The sequence below is a fragment of the Ambystoma mexicanum genome, chromosome 6p (genome assembly GCF_040938575.1).
Source record: "Ambystoma mexicanum isolate Mex_15411 chromosome 6p, UKY_AmexF1_1, whole genome shotgun sequence".
NCBI lineage: Eukaryota > Metazoa > Chordata > Amphibia > Caudata > Ambystomatidae > Ambystoma > Ambystoma mexicanum.
Window position 1 is genome coordinate 155,450,429 of NC_090935.1, and position 16,814 is coordinate 155,467,242.

Here is a 16,814-nt window from a genome sequence, read left to right on the forward strand (position 1 = left end):
CAAAAGTGGTGCCACTCTGTCTGGGCACTACAGGGGGCGTGGGAGGGGGTTTAGGCACCCTGGACCGAGTTACCTTGGTAACTCAGGTCACACTCTTGTGTGATTGGCCCAAGTGGTGAGCCGGCTGGCTCACCACTTAGCATGTCTGAGTGACAGCTAGGCTGAGTGAATGGGGGTTTTCTGCATAAAAGCAGGACTTTGGGGGCTGGAACTTCAGAAGTTACCACAGGACCTGAGAATCCGACGAGGGAGAAGCTGAGCCGACCTACCACGACGACACCACCGGTGGAGCCCTGCAGAACCGACTCGCCACTTCCCGACGACAGAGAAGATCTCCCGGCTGGAGAGGCTTCTTCCCCTGACTGGTGGGCACAACCAGTTTTCCTTTCTTTCTTCGCACCCCAGCCCGGTTTGTGGTCGAACTGCCCGTGCCAAGCACCTCGGCAGCCGGATAGCCACTCGCCACTGAACCGCGAATCACCGGACCGCTCCTTGCACCTGAGAAACTCTGTGGCTGGTTTCTTCCCTGGCAGTGCAACGGACTCCTGTCTTCCTCCACGACGGGATCCTCTCTTCCCCGGACGAAGGACCGACTTGCACCCGCTGCCAGGAACAACTGCCCCCGCTGGAGCGTTCTCACTACTTTAAGGTACCGTGTCCGCCAGGCCTCCCTTTCTAAAGATTGCTACAAGGTAATAATAACTCCTTAACCTTCTGGACTGGGCTGGCCGCCTTGACCCTCTAACTGGTCCCTTTCTTTGGTCCAACTCCTTTTTGAACCTTTTCAAGACTTTTGTGCACTGCAACCGTGCGACCTTGGACACATTTCGTTTCGATCCTCTTAAAGCGGATCCAGCTTACTGACTCTGAATTCACGGTTTTGCTTTGCCTCCTCTCTTGTTATGTTCTCGTAAAAGCGTTGGATCTGTTTCAACTTGTTCTCTGCTTTTCTCTCCCTTTTTAAAACGAACTATTAGAGTGCCATCTACGTTAAGCTCTCACCGCTGTCTGAAAATAAGTGGGGCTTTACGTACGACTTGACTAATATTCTTTTAAGGGAGTGTATATTTTTTAGTGACCGTGTTTTTGAATTGCTTACTATTAGTGCCTGTGTGTTTTTCTAGATGTGGTTTTAAATAAATAAATTTCTGATGCTTGTTAATCTGCTTAGAATCACATGCTGTGCATAGGTCCGACATCCAGTGGTCACTGCAGAGTATTGCATTTTGTTTTTCGTAGTCGAAAAGGGACGTCGACAAGGCGTGTCTGAAATACTATCCCTATAGTGACGTGTGTTGTACCCACAATCCCTCACACGTCGAGGTCCCTCAGATTGTTTTTTTCCGCCCAGCTACTGGTCGCCTTTACGCAGAGCTCCTCGAGAGACATTGCAGATTCCATCTCCTCGACCTTTGGTCGTTTTTTCCTGTTTAAAGATTAATATATCGATCCCTCCCTCGACGCAGTTGTGAAGCTGTCTCCGCCGAGCAAGATCTTCGACGGAGGGGACGAGCGGAGGAGATCCTTCGGCGTTGCCGAACACGTGGCCTGGCCTCGCAGGCCAAATACAGTAGGGAGAGTGGGGTCGTGGGACATCTGATTCTTTTTCTGAGAATGCCTTTCCTTTTCCCCTTCCTTTCCCTTGGGGTAGTTATCACGGTTTATTGCCTTGGCTATGGAGAGGACACCCTTTAGGTTTTGCCCACTTTGTAAGGGCAAGTTTACTTGGAAGGACAAGCATTCACGGTGTAACCGCTGCTTGCCCCTCGATCACAAAGAGGAGGGTTGCTCGGCTTGTCGGCTTCTAAAGCCAAAGACTCTAAAAGACCGTAGGGTCAAGAGGTGGGCGGCCTACGCTATGTCGAAGGCCGGGTCTTCACCCGCCGCTGCGACCACCGACAGTGACGAGGAACGTGATAAAACGACCTCCGCTACGGAAGTCGTACACCCCTCTAAGGAGCGCTCGCGCTCTTCTTCGTCTGTCCCCGGCCCCGACGGGCTCGGCTCACGCCCTGCTTATGGGGATGAACACCCCGGCGACACTGACGCACACGATACAACACAAACACACAACCCATAGCTCTTTTTCGTCGAAGACGAAGAAAGCATCAGCGCCCAAGGAGACGCAGGTTACACCGGCGGCCTCCTCGGACCGTTCGGGTTCGAAGCCCCTCTCGCAACCGCAGCCGCGACCAGCGACTGGGCTTTCGGCAAATAAGGGCGCCGCCCCCAAACCATCGGCCGGCGCGCACCAGCAGAGAGCGCACGCCGCCGTAGAACGTTCGACACCCGTAACGTTGAAACCACAGCCCTCCGCTGACAAACGAGTCACAGAGAGCTTGGCGAGGATCGTTGTAGCCGACGTCCAGAAGCGTACGCCGAAGGACACGTCGAGCGCTACGCAAAGGTCGAAAGACATGCCGAAAAAGCCCGCAGAAAGACAGGGACTACCCCCTTCAGTCGGGGGGGACCCCCAGCACACCGGAAGGCTTTTCGGAGGGCGACGGGACACTTTCCTCGACGTTGTGGGAGAGGTCGAGCCGTTTTGAGCAAGATAACACTACTTTTCCCCTGCTAGACCGCTCAGGGGTACCCCATGAAACCATGGAAAGGCTCCATCTCTGCATGGAGAGAATGGAGAGGTTTATGAACACCCAGAACCCTCCCACTCCCAAGAGAACAAGAGAAGGGCCTCAGGAGGACCCCAGGGCCAAATACCCGAGGCAGGACACAGCCTTAGACTTCCATAATGTGTATGACCTCACGGGTGAGGAATACTTAGAAGAGGAGGATGATTTTGTGGACAATGAAGAGGGACAGAACCAAGAGGAAGGTCTGGAAGACAGCCCAGACATGATAGGAGAAGGATTCGGAGAAAATCCAGAAGAAGGACCTTCTCATCCCTGGCAATCCCCATCAGTATATTCGGACACTGATGTCCTGAACCTAAATCCTCCTGACAATTCACCTGTTAGAAACACGTCTCTCATTGACGATCATCCCACATTCAATGCCCTGTTGCGCAGAGCAGCAGCACATTTCGAACTGGACACTGGGGAGATCTCTCCGGAAATAGACTTTGTAGAAAGAGTAATTAAGGAGAAACCCCCAGTCAGCCAGACCATTCCCCTCCTCGCTTCAGTGACGAGAAGAATCATCCCTTCGCTATCCACACCCGCACTAATCAGAGGAGTTAATCCAAGGATTGAAAAACTTTTCACTCCTTCACCCTCAGACCCGCTGTACATCAGGGGACATTCCATTCCGGATTCCCTTGTAGTAACAAATACAAGGAAGATGGCAGGGGTGCCACTGTCCACCAGTGAGGCACCACCTGACAAGGAGGGCAAGAGGTTATATGCCCTTGCTAAAAGAGTCACATCCTCGGCTGCCTTTTCGGCAAGAATTGCGAACAACAATTCTTTGCTAGCTAGCTACGCGGACGCGCAGTGGGCCAAACTGCACAAGGACGCCAAAGAAGCGCCGGAACCACTACGTACACGCCTGCTATCTACTATTGGCGAAGGAACCCAGGTCAACCAGAGTATTGTAAAGAACTCTCTGGATGCTGCTGAGACAGCGTTCCCTGGTTCAGGGAATACTCCTAAAACGGCATGTATGGCTGCGCAACTCAGGGTTCAAACCGGAGACACAGGCGTCTTTAATAGATAAACCTGTTGAAGACTCAAACCTCTTCGGGAAAGCGGTGGATGAGGCTCTGGAAATGGCTAAAAAAGAGTTCGATACTATCAAAACTCTTGACCAGATCTCTAAGCCCACTACCAGACGCGGCTATGGCAACAAACGCTTTTTTCGTGGCCAACGCCAACAGCAGAGTCAGCAGCAACAGTACCCTGCCACCAGTTACCAGGCCAATAGTGGGCAGTACAGCCAAAGAGGCCAGCGCAGGGGCAAAGGGAGAGGTCGGGGGTCCGCCCCCAGAGGCTCCCAAGCCCCCAACAACACCAAGTGACGCGAAGATTCGCGTCCCCTCCCATGCAACACCGGTCGGGGGCCGGATAACATCCTTTCTTCCAGCATGGGAGGGAATAACGTCAGACCGCTTGGTACTTTCCACCGTAGCCCACGGATACTGCATCGAATTCAACAGTTCCCCAACATACAGACCCCCGAGGGGACGACGCATGACACCGGAACACCTTGCTATCCTTCTCCAAGAAGTACAACAGCTGCTGGAAAAAGGAGCCATAGAGGTTGTGCCTCTATCTCAGGTAACGGAAGATATTTATTCAGTGTACTTCCTTGTACCCAAAAAGGATCTAACCATGCGCCCTGTATTAGATCTGCGCCCAGCGAACAAGTTTATCAAACCCCAGAAGTTTCGTATGGTGACCTTACAGGAAGTGATCCCACTGCTAAATCAGGGAGATTACATGACAACATTGGACATGAAAGATGCATACTTTCATATTTTAATGTTGCCAGCGCACAGAAGATACCTCAGGTTCATGATAGAGGGCAAACACTACCAGTTCAGAGTGCTACCCTTCGGCATAGCATCAGCACCAAGGGTATTCACGAAAGTAGTGGCAGTGGCAGCGGCCCACCTGCGCAGGTTGTCCATCCCAGTTTACCCTTACCTCGACGACTGGCTCATAACAGGGGATTCTTACGAAACTTGCTTCTCCAATACCCAAAAGACGGTAGACCTTTTATTCCAGTTGGGCTTCTCCATCAACGAAAAGAAGTCCAGCTTAGATCCCAGCCAAGTCAAACAATTCCTAGGGGCTCTAATTCAAACAAAGGACGGCCTCGTCTTCCCCTCCAACGAGAGGGTCCAAAACATGCTGTTTCAGATCCCTCAATATGTGACCGGTCGAGAGGTGACGGTACGCAAAGCAATGCGCTTGCTAGGCATGATGGCGTTGTATATTTATTTGGTACCTCACGCGCGCCTGCGCATGCGCCATATGCAAGAGTGGCTCAACAGCCAGTGGTGTCAGTCCAGCGGATTATGGGACGATCCAGTGGTGGTCTCGCAGGCCTTGGTTCTCTCGCTACGATGGTGGACAAAGGAAGACCTGGAAAAAGGGAAACCCTTTGCCACACCGCGGCGGAAGCCACTCTAACCGCAGACGCATCCCGAACAGGATGGGGGGCTCACCGATCCCTTCAGACTGCTCACGGAGTGTGGACTCCGAACGTAGCATCCAAACACATAAATCTACTGGAGCTACTAGCTGTGTTCAAGGCGCTAAAAGCCTTCCAGGAACACCTACAAGGCAAAACTGTGTTGGTCCTTACAGACAGCACCACATCCATGTACTACATCAACAAGCAGGGGGGCACCCACTCTCCAGGGCTGTCCAAACTGGCCCAGAATATATGGAAGTGGACTCTCAAACAAAACATGTTCCTACTGTCAGAACATGTACCAGGGGAACTCAATCTGCTGGCAGACAATCTCAGCAGAGATTTCCCCCTGCCCGAAGAGTACGAATGGCGACTGCACAAAGACATCGTCTTCACACAATGGGGATTCCCAGAAATAGACCTATTCGCAACCCTGGAGAACTCTCAATGCCTAAGTTACGCCTCCAGGTACCCTCAGAACCAATCCAAAGCGAACGGTCTGTCGATGCAATGGTCAGGGAAATTTGTTTACGCTTTTCCCCCCCGACTCCCCTTCTCAACAAGGTGGTGCACAAGATGCACCAGGAACAAGTAACCATGATACTGGTGGCCCCAATGTGGGCCCGACAGCCATGGTTCGCTCACTTGATGGAGATGTCTCTATCTCCCCCAGTGAATCTCCCCTGCCCGTACAACATGCTGTCACAAGACAAGGGCAGGACTCTGCATCCATGCCCCCAGAACATGAACTTAGCAGCTTGGCTCCTGAGATCATAGAATTCGGACATCTACTGCTCCCGCAGAGATGTATGGACATTCTCAGGGAAGCCAGAAAACCTAACACTCGCCACTGCTACTCTAGCAAGTGGAAGAGATTTGTCATCTGGTGCAGAGGGAAAAGCATCAACCCAATTGACTGCTCTCCCACACATATTGTTCTATACCTGACCCACTTATTGGATTCAGGTCTAGTGTTCAATTCCATTAAAGTCCACCTAGCGGCACTTTCTGCATACACCACTTCCCAACTCAAGGTGTCGTGGTGGAAGATCCCTGTTATAAAGGCCTTCATGGAGGGAATAAAGAGAATACACCCCCTGATAGCTGACCCAGCTCCCGGATGGGACCTTAACGTGGTACTTACCAGACTCATGGGCTCACCTTTCGAACCCATGCACAAAGCATCTCTTAAAGACCTCACTCTTAAGACTGCTTTTTTAATAGCTATCACCTCCATCAGGAGGGTAAGTGAACTACAGGCTCTTTCTGTTCTAGACCCCTTCGTTACAGTTCACAGAGATAAGGTGGTTCTACGCACGCACCCAAGGTTTGCTCCGAAGTTCATATCGAAATTCCACGTAAACCAGTCTATAGAACTGCCAACGTTCTTTCAAAATCCTTCCAACTTGGGAGAAAAAACTCTGCACACACTAGATGTGCGCAGAGCGGTCATGTTCTACATGGAAAGAACCAGACCACTGAGGAAGACTAATCAGTTCTTCGTCTCGGTGGCAGCAGGAAGAGAAGGGGATGCAGTTTCAAATTCCACTATTTCTAGATGGATTGTTCAATGCATCACTCTCTGCTATACTCTTGCTAAGAGAGAACTGCCCTTTAGGCCAAGAGCACACTTTACTCGAGGCACGGGGGCGTCCATAGCATTCATTGCAAATGTTCCCCTTGAGTCCATCTGCAAAGCGGCTACCTGGAGTTCTGTGCACACCTTTACAAAACACTACTGTCTAGATGCACACTCGAGATCTGACTCGCAGGTGGGTCAGGCAGTATTAAGACATCTTTTCTCTACTGTTCTTTCTCATAACCCACCGCCAACTCCGGGTACTGCTCGCTAGTCTATGCACAGCATGTGATTCTAAGCAGATTAACAAGCATCAGAAGACAATGCATTACTTACCGTAAAAGCATTTCTGATGATTGTATCTGCTTAGATTCACATGCGCCCACCCTTCCTCCCCGCTCGGATGGAAGGAACATAGACTTCCTTTTATATCTCTTTTCTGTACTCACTCACGTCTAGAAGGCTCCCTCAGGGCAGAAAAATACAAACAGAGGGACCTCGACGCGTGAGGGATTGTGGGTACAACACACGTCACTATAGGGATAGTATTTCAGACACGCCTTGTCGACGTCCCTTTTCGACTACGAAAAACAAAATGCAATACTCCGCAGTGACCACTGGATGTCGGACCTATGCACAGCATGTGAATCTAAGCAGATGCAATCATCAGAAATGCTTTTACGGTAAGTAATGCATTGTCATATCTCTTTTACACCAAGCTCTGGTCAGTGTTTACTTGTTCTATTGTGTGCTCTTGACCTATTGTGAATACTCTGTATACTGCCTAACTCTTCAGGGAGGTCTGACTGCTCAGCCACAGCTACCAAGTGAATCTGTGTGGTACAGACTGCTACCAAGTGGGTTTTTACTGCCAAACACCTGTAGTCCTAAATCTTTTGCAGTTGTCCCAGAGGGAACTGCACAGGTTTCTTCTGCCTAACATAAAGCCCCAGAAGTTTTGCATGTTAACACTGCAAGAGGTGATCCCATTGCTAAAACAGGGGGACTTCATGACAACATTGGATATGAAAGATGCATACTTTCATATTTCAATGCTGCCAGCGCACAGGAAATTCCTAAGGTTCGTGATTCAGGACAAACACTACCAGTTCAAGGTATTCCCCTTCGGCATAGCCTCGGCGCCAAGGGTGTTTACCAAGGTCCTGGCAGTGGCAGCGGCACACCTGCGCAGACGTTCAGATCCAGTTTACCCTTACCTCGACGATTGGCTCATCACAGGGGACTCGTTCGAGGTTTGTTTTTCGAACACCCAAAAAACAGTAGACCTACTGTTCAGCCTGGGATTTTCTATCAACGAAAAGAAATCCAGCTTAGTCCCCAGCCAAGTAAAACAGTTCCTGGGGGCTCTAATTTGTACGGAAGACTGTCTAGTCTTCCCTTCCAGCTAGAGGGTTCAGAACATGCTCTCTCAGGTTCCTCAGTATGTAGCCAGTCGAGAGGTGACGGTACGCAAAGCTATGCGTTTGCTAGGAATGATGGCATCATGCATATGCTTGGTTGCCCACGCGCGGCTGCGCATGCGTCTCATGCAAGAGTGGCTCAACAGCCAGTGGTGTCAGACCAGCGGACAATGGGAAGATCTGTTGTCTCGCCAGCCCTCGTTCTCTCTGTGCAGTGGTGGTCGAGGGAGAAGCTCTTGCAGGGGAAAACCTTCACCACCCCTGCAGTGGAAGACGCTCACGACACTCATCTCTCATGGGGTGGGTGCTTCAACAGACAGCGCACGGAGTGTGGTCCCCTCAGTTAGCGTCCAACCATATAAACCTACTGGAGCTACTAGCAGTGTTCAAAGCATTGAAAGCCTTTCAGGAGCGACTGCAAGTGAAGGCAGCGCTGGTCTTAACCGACAGCACAACAGCAATGTATTACCTGAACAAACGGGGGGGGGGGAGGTGCACTCACTCTCCAGGACTATCCAAGCTGTCCCAGAACATCTGGATATGGGCTCTCAAACACAAGATGTTTCTGATATTCCAACATGTTCCAGGGGAACTCAATCCTCTGGGAGACATACTCAGCAGAGATTTTCCTCTGCCAGAAGAGTACGAATGGCGACTGCACAAAGACATTCTATCCAACGTCTTCGCAGAATGGGGGTTTCCAGAGATCGACCTGTTCGCTTCTCAGGAGAACGCCCAATGCCAAGATTACGCCTCCAGATACCCCCAGAACCGATCCAAGGGGAATGGTCTCTGGATAACTTGGTCAGGGAAATTTGTCTATGCTCCCTCCCCCGACTCCCCTTCTGAACAAGATAGTACACAAGATGCAACAGGAACCAGTCACCATGATTCTGGTGGCTCCCATGTGGGCCCGCCAACCTTGGTTCGCGCACCTGATGGAAATGTCCCTCTCCCCATCAGTCAAGCTGCCCTGCCCGTACAACATGTTGTCTCAGGACAGGGGGGTGACTGCACCCATGCCCACAAACTCTGAACTTAGCAGCCTGGCTCCTGAGGTCATAGTTTGGACATCTGCAACTCCCTCAAAGATGCTTGGACATACTGAGGGAGGCTAGAAAGCCTAACACACGTTATTGCTATGCCAGCAAATGGAAACGTTTTGTCATCTGGTGCAGTTCCAAAGGCGTCAATCCCAATCGATTGCTCGCCTTCACACATTGTGTTATATCTAACCCATCTGTTGGACTCTCGGTTAGTCTTCAATTCCTTAAAGGTTCACCTAGCGGAGTTGTCAGCCTAAACCACGTCACAGCAGGTGGTGTCGTGGTGGAAAATACCTGTGATTAAAGCCTTTATGGAAGGGGTTAAAAGAATGTATCCCCCCCCATCACTCACCCAGCCCCTGGGTGGGACCTAAATGTGGTTTTAACTAGGCTCATGGGACCCCCTTTTGAGCCTATGCATGAAGCTAGTCTGAAAGACCTGACCTACAAGACAGCCTTTCTGGTAGCTATCACTTCTATTAGAAGAGTTGGCGAACTACAGGCCCTCTTGGTTTGGGACCCCTTTGTTACAGTCCACAAAGATAAGGTAGTTCTACGCATACATCCCAGATTTGCGCCGAAATTCATTTCGAAGTTCCATGTGAACCAGTCAATCAAACTACCCACGTTCTTCCAGAAACATCTAACCTGGCAGAAAGAAGCCTTCACACACTAGATGTGCGCAGGGCAGTCATGTTCTACATGGATAGAACTAAACCACTGAGGAAGACTAAACAATTCTTTGTTTCAGTGGCAGCTGGTAGAGAAGGGGACCCTGTCTGTAAATCAGCAATATCAAGGTGGATTGTCAAATGCATCACACTGTTTCTCTCTTGCAAAGAGAGAACTGCCCTTCAAGCCTAGAGCACATGCTACTCTAGGCACTGGGGCATCCATAGCATTCATTGCAAATGTTCCCCTGGAGTCCATTTGCAAAGCGGCAACCTGGAGTTCTGTACACATCTTTACAAAACACTATTGCCTAGACACTCATTCTAGGTCTGATTCTCAGGTGGGACAAGCAGTACTAAGACATCTTTTTTCTACTGTTCCTTCTCACAACCCACCTCCAACTCCGGGTACTGCTCGCTAGTCTATGCACAGCATGTGATTCTAAGCAGATTAACAAGCATCAGAAGATCTGCATTACTTACCGTAAAAGCATTTCTGATGATTGTATCTGCTTAGATTCACATGCGCCCTCCCTGCCTCCCCGTTCGGGGTGGAAGGAACATAGACTTCTTACTACTTTTTCTCTTCATGTACTCACTCACTGTAGCCTTGGGCTCCCTCATGGCAGAAAGAAAAAAATACAATCGGAGGGAACTCAGCGCGTGATGGATTTTGGGTACTACACACGTCACGATAGGGATAGTGTTTCAGACACGCCTATGCCGACGTCCCCTTTTGGTCCCCCGAAAGACGAGATTCAATTCTCCGCGGTTACCACTGGATGTCGGACCATATGCACAGCATGTGAATCTAAGCAGATACAATCATCAGAAAAGCTTTTACGATAAGTAATGCATGCCATTCTATAACATATACATTAATTCTTGATGTTAAGTACAACACTCATGTGTTGCAGATGTCTCTGTGTGATTATTCCGAACAGTTTTTTTTTCTTGTCAACACGTGTTTCGGTTGTAGACTAAGCGGTGGGTAGAAAACACCTTGCCCTGGTATTGTGAACAACCTTCCTCAGGACAGAGTACAACTATTGAATGGGAGTTGCCTCGTTATAGGTAGGTGATCCTCTGGATATACAATTGCAAAACAAGAAAAACTAAGTTACCCTGTCATCTTCATTTATTCCTGAACATTGAATGTTATAAACTAGCAGCCATAATCTTTGTTGATAAAGTCAAGACTCACCTACACTGTGTATATTCAGCAGGTGGTGGCTTGATAGTGGGATTCATCCCTCTATTCAAATTGTCTGTATCGTGGTGTGGTCGTGCACTGCATTTGCACACCTGCAGAACGAGAAGCAGGCATATATAGTTATTTTTGTGCCTGCGTTCAAAGCCCTTTTTGTTCTTTATTTGTAAATTATTTTTTTGATTTTTCCATGGAATACTCACAGATAAATTGTGTACACAGTGGCCTTTTACACACTGTAGGAACCGTTAACGAGTGAGTCCCGAATTTCGGAAAACTTTGTATGGATTCCCATCAATATCATGGTGTCATCTTATGATGCACCCATCTGCAGAGAAAGAAACAAACACCAATGACTAATGTAGTGTTTGCAGACATTTTTGTTCCGTGTATATTCAAAGTTACAAAAGAGCTACTCACAGTATTACCCGTGTACTCCACAAGTAGTAGGCGGGGTGGGAGTAGTAAAAAATTATCCCAGTCGTGGTGTCAAAAGGTCCCGGTCTGTGAAGACAAAAAATCGCCTGACATAACCTTACTGAAAGTGTATATTTGTTAATGGAATGCCGAAGCAGCTATGAAATCGCCCTGTTCTATATTGGGTGGAGCCTGAGTGTAGCTTTTTTGTAACTTTCAATATACACGGAACAAAACAGTCTGCAAACACTACATTAGTTCTTCTACATTATTGTATTCGTGATTTTATGGGAAGCCAGGGGGCCTCTGTTATTGCAGTAGAAATGTGGACAGTTTTAGGCCTAGGGCTCCTCTCGGGGCTTTGTTTTGCAGGAGATTGTTTTGCAAGGAATTTTGCAGACTTTTCTGAGCACGTAACATAGCAGTAATCTAACCTATCCGGCAATGGGGTATAGCATGGATTCACATGCTCATGAATATTCCCCTTAGTCAGGCTGGGAATCTTCGGTAAAAGAAAAGTTTGTTTTGTTTCTAAACTTTCTTGCTGCTGGGAGTCCTTGCATTTCTCTCTTCAAGCTTTATGCGGTTTTTGCATCTTTTCGGTAAAAGAAAAGTTTGTTTTGTTTCTAAACTTTCTTGCTGCTGGGAGTCCTTGCATTTCTCTCTTCAAGCTTTATGCGGTTTTTGCATCTTTTTGCTAGGTAAACTGTTTTTCGATTCAATTGAGCCTGTGTGCTCTGTCACTTACCCTCCTGATTAACAGGATCCTGTTTTCAGCATCCTTCATCGCCCCTCAAGGGCAGAAATTGTCGAGTGTTCTTCTTGGGAGATTCCAGAAGTCTTCAGGCCTACACCGCACAGGATCATGTCGGAGGAGGACGAAGCTTCCCTCTTCAAGTTGTGTACCAGCTGCAGATTGCGTAATGTTTTTTCGGTTGACAAGCATTTCCATTGTCTGTATTGTCTACACCCGTCGCATAAAGAATGAGGTCTGCCGTGGCTTAACCAAGCCTACGTTGAAGGATTGACCTGTCCAGTTGCCGGTCTGGCTCAAGACAAAGGTCGCTATGCCGGGTGATTCTCAGGGGCATGCCTTTTCCTGATCCAGGCAACCTGAGCGGCTTCTAAGTCCTTTTGAGGGTGCTTTGTCCGTGGGAGCCCAACATATTTGCAAGCTCCGTGAGTACGCTTCCCTCTAGTCATTCAAGAGGAAGTCAGCCACCCTGGGGAAGCTGCGAGAGACACTGGAGAAGACCAAGCATGGCGAGGTGTCTGAGCTGCCCGTGGAGAAGGCTAAGATGGTCGACTTGCCTGTGAAGGCCCAGGTGATTCAGGCCAAATCATCCTCCTTGATCGAGATGGTGGTGGCCTCCCTTTCGAATGCAAAAGGGGCAGACCCCGTCCAGGGTGCCCCGGCAGGAGCCAGTGTCTCTCTCCCTGGCAGGCGAGCGGCTTAGTTCTAGATAATAGAAAAGACTCCGGAGAAGAGGATGCCAGAGCATAGCCAGAGACGGACTCTTTGGGACCAGAAGAAGAGGTGGCGTGGTGGAGGGGCGGAGAAGAACTCCAGGACACTGACATTTCTTCGTCCGACGAGGAGATGCTTTCCATCCACACCATCCACGGTGGTGAAGACTACGATGATGGGAACGCTGAGGAAATGACTGGTGGCGGAGACTACGTCTATCGTCAACGGGGTCTGTTGGGGAGAATTCATAGAAATGTGCCAATTCCCTTCTACCTTAGCGATCCCTAGCTCTTTTGCTGGACGGTAGGACTTTTAATTTCTAACCAGGGGGGGGGGTGAGAACCTGTGACTCTGGGAAGTCTTAGATTTCCCACAGGTTTAAATACCTTCCATTGGTGAAACTGTTTCCAAGAGCAGTGAAGTGAAATTGACTTTACTTACATTTTGTAACTTTCTAGACCCAGCACATGCTATCTTACCTATGGTGCTAGAGGAGTTACTTAGTATCCCCTTTGTCTAGTTTCTCATGTAACATTTTCATGTTAGCCTTTCTAAAATTAATGGCTGGTGGCAGTGGTTAACTCTTTACTACCATTGTGTGTTTTTGCTGCGGGCTGCAATCGCAGCTGTGGTAAGGCACCCATTTTTAAAAATGGCCCGGTCTTGTTTTTTCTCTATTTCTTGGAAAGGTCCTTCTTGAGATTTACTCGGCACGCCAAATCAGATTTGGTCCCTTGTTTGTTTCGTCTTTGGCAGGATTCACGAGAGAAGCCACCTTCTGGCTCCAGTATGTCTTGCAGGGGTAGGAATTGAGGGAGGTGCCCGACCTCCCTGTGATTAGTCTCCTAGGAGAATGCAAATGCACTCAAGCTTGATTAACTGGCTGACTTTTCAGCAAGGACAGCCACCCTGCTGGGTGAGTGGCAGCTAGGCTTGAAAGAATGGGAGAAAACTGTTTAAAAGGTGAGTCTCTTGGCTTGGAAGGAAGAGTCGACCACTGGAACAAAATAACCAAAGACGAGCTGGAAGAAGACAGCTGCTGCAACTCCTGGACCGTTGGTTTGCCCGGTGAAGCCCTGCTGCAGGTCCAAATTGCCAAGTTCATCTCAACATCGAAGCCCTTTGAGGACGGCTTTTCCCTTTAAGTTGGTGGTAACAATCAACTTGTAAGCCACCTGGACACCATTTTCCGAGCGGGTTGTATTTTCCTCAGAGTGGTGCAGGAAACCGAATAGCCAGGGAGAAGGACACCAGTTTGTGTGCTTTAAGACAGCTACCGGAATCGACGATTTGCCAGTTTGCAAGCTTTGTGAGCAGTCCCTGTACAGTGCAAGAGTCCCCTGACGTCCTTCCTCTTGTCCCCATGACTGAGGCTCAGGAACAGTGAGATCTGCAAGAACTGGCAGGAACAGAAGTCTTCAGCTGCATCTTTTTCTACAAAATAAGGTACTGTGAAAACCCGACCGAGAGAACTTACCTCTCACTGCGAAAGTGCGTACAACTTTGGCAACTTGCAGGCCTAGTCAGCTTGTGACCTGACAGATGAACCTTTCTTCTGTGAACTACTTCCAAGAACTGTGGCAAAGACTTTTCCGTTTAAATACCAGAACTGTTTTTACCTATACAAGACACTAGTCCATTTACTTAGGCCTACCTGCTGCATTGAATCCACTCCTCTGGTGAATTCAAACTATTTGCACTGTTTTAAAGTAACTCTATTATTCCTTTTATTTTACGCCTTTTTGCTCCTACTTCAAATGCTCTGAATGTCATTTTGCTCCTACTTCAAAGTAGTTTAAATGTTTCAGAACCGGTTAGTTTGAAGTCCTGTAGTATATTGTTGTGTTATTGACTGCCTCCTTTTAGTGACTGTTTTCTGACTGTGTAATTAATAAGTGTTTTTCCAAGAAACCTCGAATATGTGTCTGTCTGAATACTTGTAATTATAGATCTGTGTGTAACACCCTTACAAACTCAAATTCCCTCTTGAGACAAGCCTGGCTGCTCAGCTCGCTACCAGAAACTCTGTGGTACAAACTTATACCAAAGGTTGGTTTTGCTTACACCTGTAGTCCTCATTGTTTGTAGTGGTCCTAGAAGGTACTGTATACAAACTTTGCTTAACAAGCGCAGTTCTCATTGTCCCCCCTCACCGGGGTAAACACCAGTGGGGCAGACAATATATCATCAAATGCTCGAAACCCTGTAATTGTTTCCCTTCTCGTTAATGGCCCAGTTCTGTTGTGTGTGTACTTGGTGTGCTTCATAGCAGCAAGAAGTAGAAAGCCAACAGGGGAACATTTCAAAGATGGAGTACGACAATGTAGCAAAACAAATGGTTAGTTATAAACCGAACACCTCTCAGCATGAACCAAATCAACACACAATAACAATGATTCCAGCCTGTGCCTATGAATTTACTTTGCGAGGGAGGAACTGATCAAATCAGAAGCTCCCCTCCCTCAACAAGGCAGAAAGGCAAATGGTCAGTTGTAAATAAAAAAAAGCACCTCTCACCATGGACCAAGTCAATGCAAAATAACAATGGCAACATTTCAATCGCTTGCTTCTGGATTTACTTTGTGCGGGGGAACTGATCAGAAAGCTCACCCCCTCACCCAACAAGGAGAACGAGCGTATTCTGCTCCCGGTTCCCCGTGCCCCACTGCCACCTGAAAAGCCAAACAGCCTACTTAGGGCTTTGTACGCGGCTGCGCCATGGAGAAGTAGATGTAGGTTTGCTGGACAGAAAGGGGGCTGCGCCAAGTAACATGAAGAAAGCACTTGAAGCGTTGTGGTGCACACACCAACTTCTCCTCTTTAAGGACTGCAGCTCCCACGCGTTCTGCAGCGTACCACAGTCAAACAGCCTACTTGGAGCTTCCTTTGGGTTCGTCTTATAGGAGCTGAAGCCCTTCTGATTGGTAAGTAAGAAAAGTCTTTGCACAATTTTTTAGAAGTCTTTGAAGAAAAGAAGAATCAATGTAGGGCCACAAGCTGTTCAGGCTTGTGAGTAGTAGAAGATGCAAGCAACTCTCCGATAAGGGGTAAGTTCTCTCAGACTTTTCCGTACCTTTTGGACTGAAGAAAAAGTGCAGCAGATTACTTCTGTTCCTCTGCAGCTCTGCAGACTTCTGTTCCTGGGCCTCAGTTGTGGGGACAAGAGGGAGGACTGCTGGGGACTTGTACACTGCAATGTGACGGTTACTGCTCGCAACCAGCAATCTTCAAACAAGTGGCACTTCAGTGTTTCAGCTCCTCGCAACTACAGCAAATAGCAACACTGCTGTTTCTGGCTGTCGAGATGGACTTTACTCGTTTATGGGGTCCTGCACTCTGTTGAGGGGGCTCAGGCTCGGTCAGTGCTGCTTCCTGGGAGTCCGGAGGATCTTCCTGGAGCTCTTGGCCAACTTAAAAGCAACGCACACAATCTGGCTTTCCTCTCCCTGGCTATTCGGTTTCCAGCAGCAACTCAACCAGCTCTGAGAAGATGTCCAGGTGGCTTTACTTTGTAGTTGATTGGTCCCACCAACTCAAGGGGGGGTGGGGGGGGGGGAGTCGTCCTTTCAGGGGCTTCTCTGTTGATACGAATTTGGAGTTTCAGCACAGCAGCAGGGCTTCACCGGGCAAACAAACGGTCCACGAGTTGCCGCAGGCGTCCTCAAGTTCTTCTTAGGTTCCTTTGTCAAGTGGTAGACTCTGCCTTCCAAGCAAAAAGCCTTGCCTTTTATTCAGTTCTCTCCCATTCATTACAGCCTAGCTGCCAGTCGCCCAGCAGAATGGCTATTGTTCCCGGACAGTTAGCCAGCCAATCACTGCAGAGTGCATTTGGGTCTCCTAGGAGACTAAGCACATGGTGTTTCGGGCACCTACCTCACTTTTTTCCCCCCACGAGACAACCTGGAGCC

At 48.8% G+C, this 16,814-nt stretch overlaps 1 protein-coding gene across 11 annotated transcripts in view; it reads left to right on the forward strand.

Annotated features, from left to right (window-relative positions):
• UBAP2 (ubiquitin associated protein 2) overlaps positions 1-16,814 on the forward strand; it is a 1,758,279-nt gene that overhangs the window by 772,546 nt on the left and 968,919 nt on the right. The window lies entirely within an intron of this gene.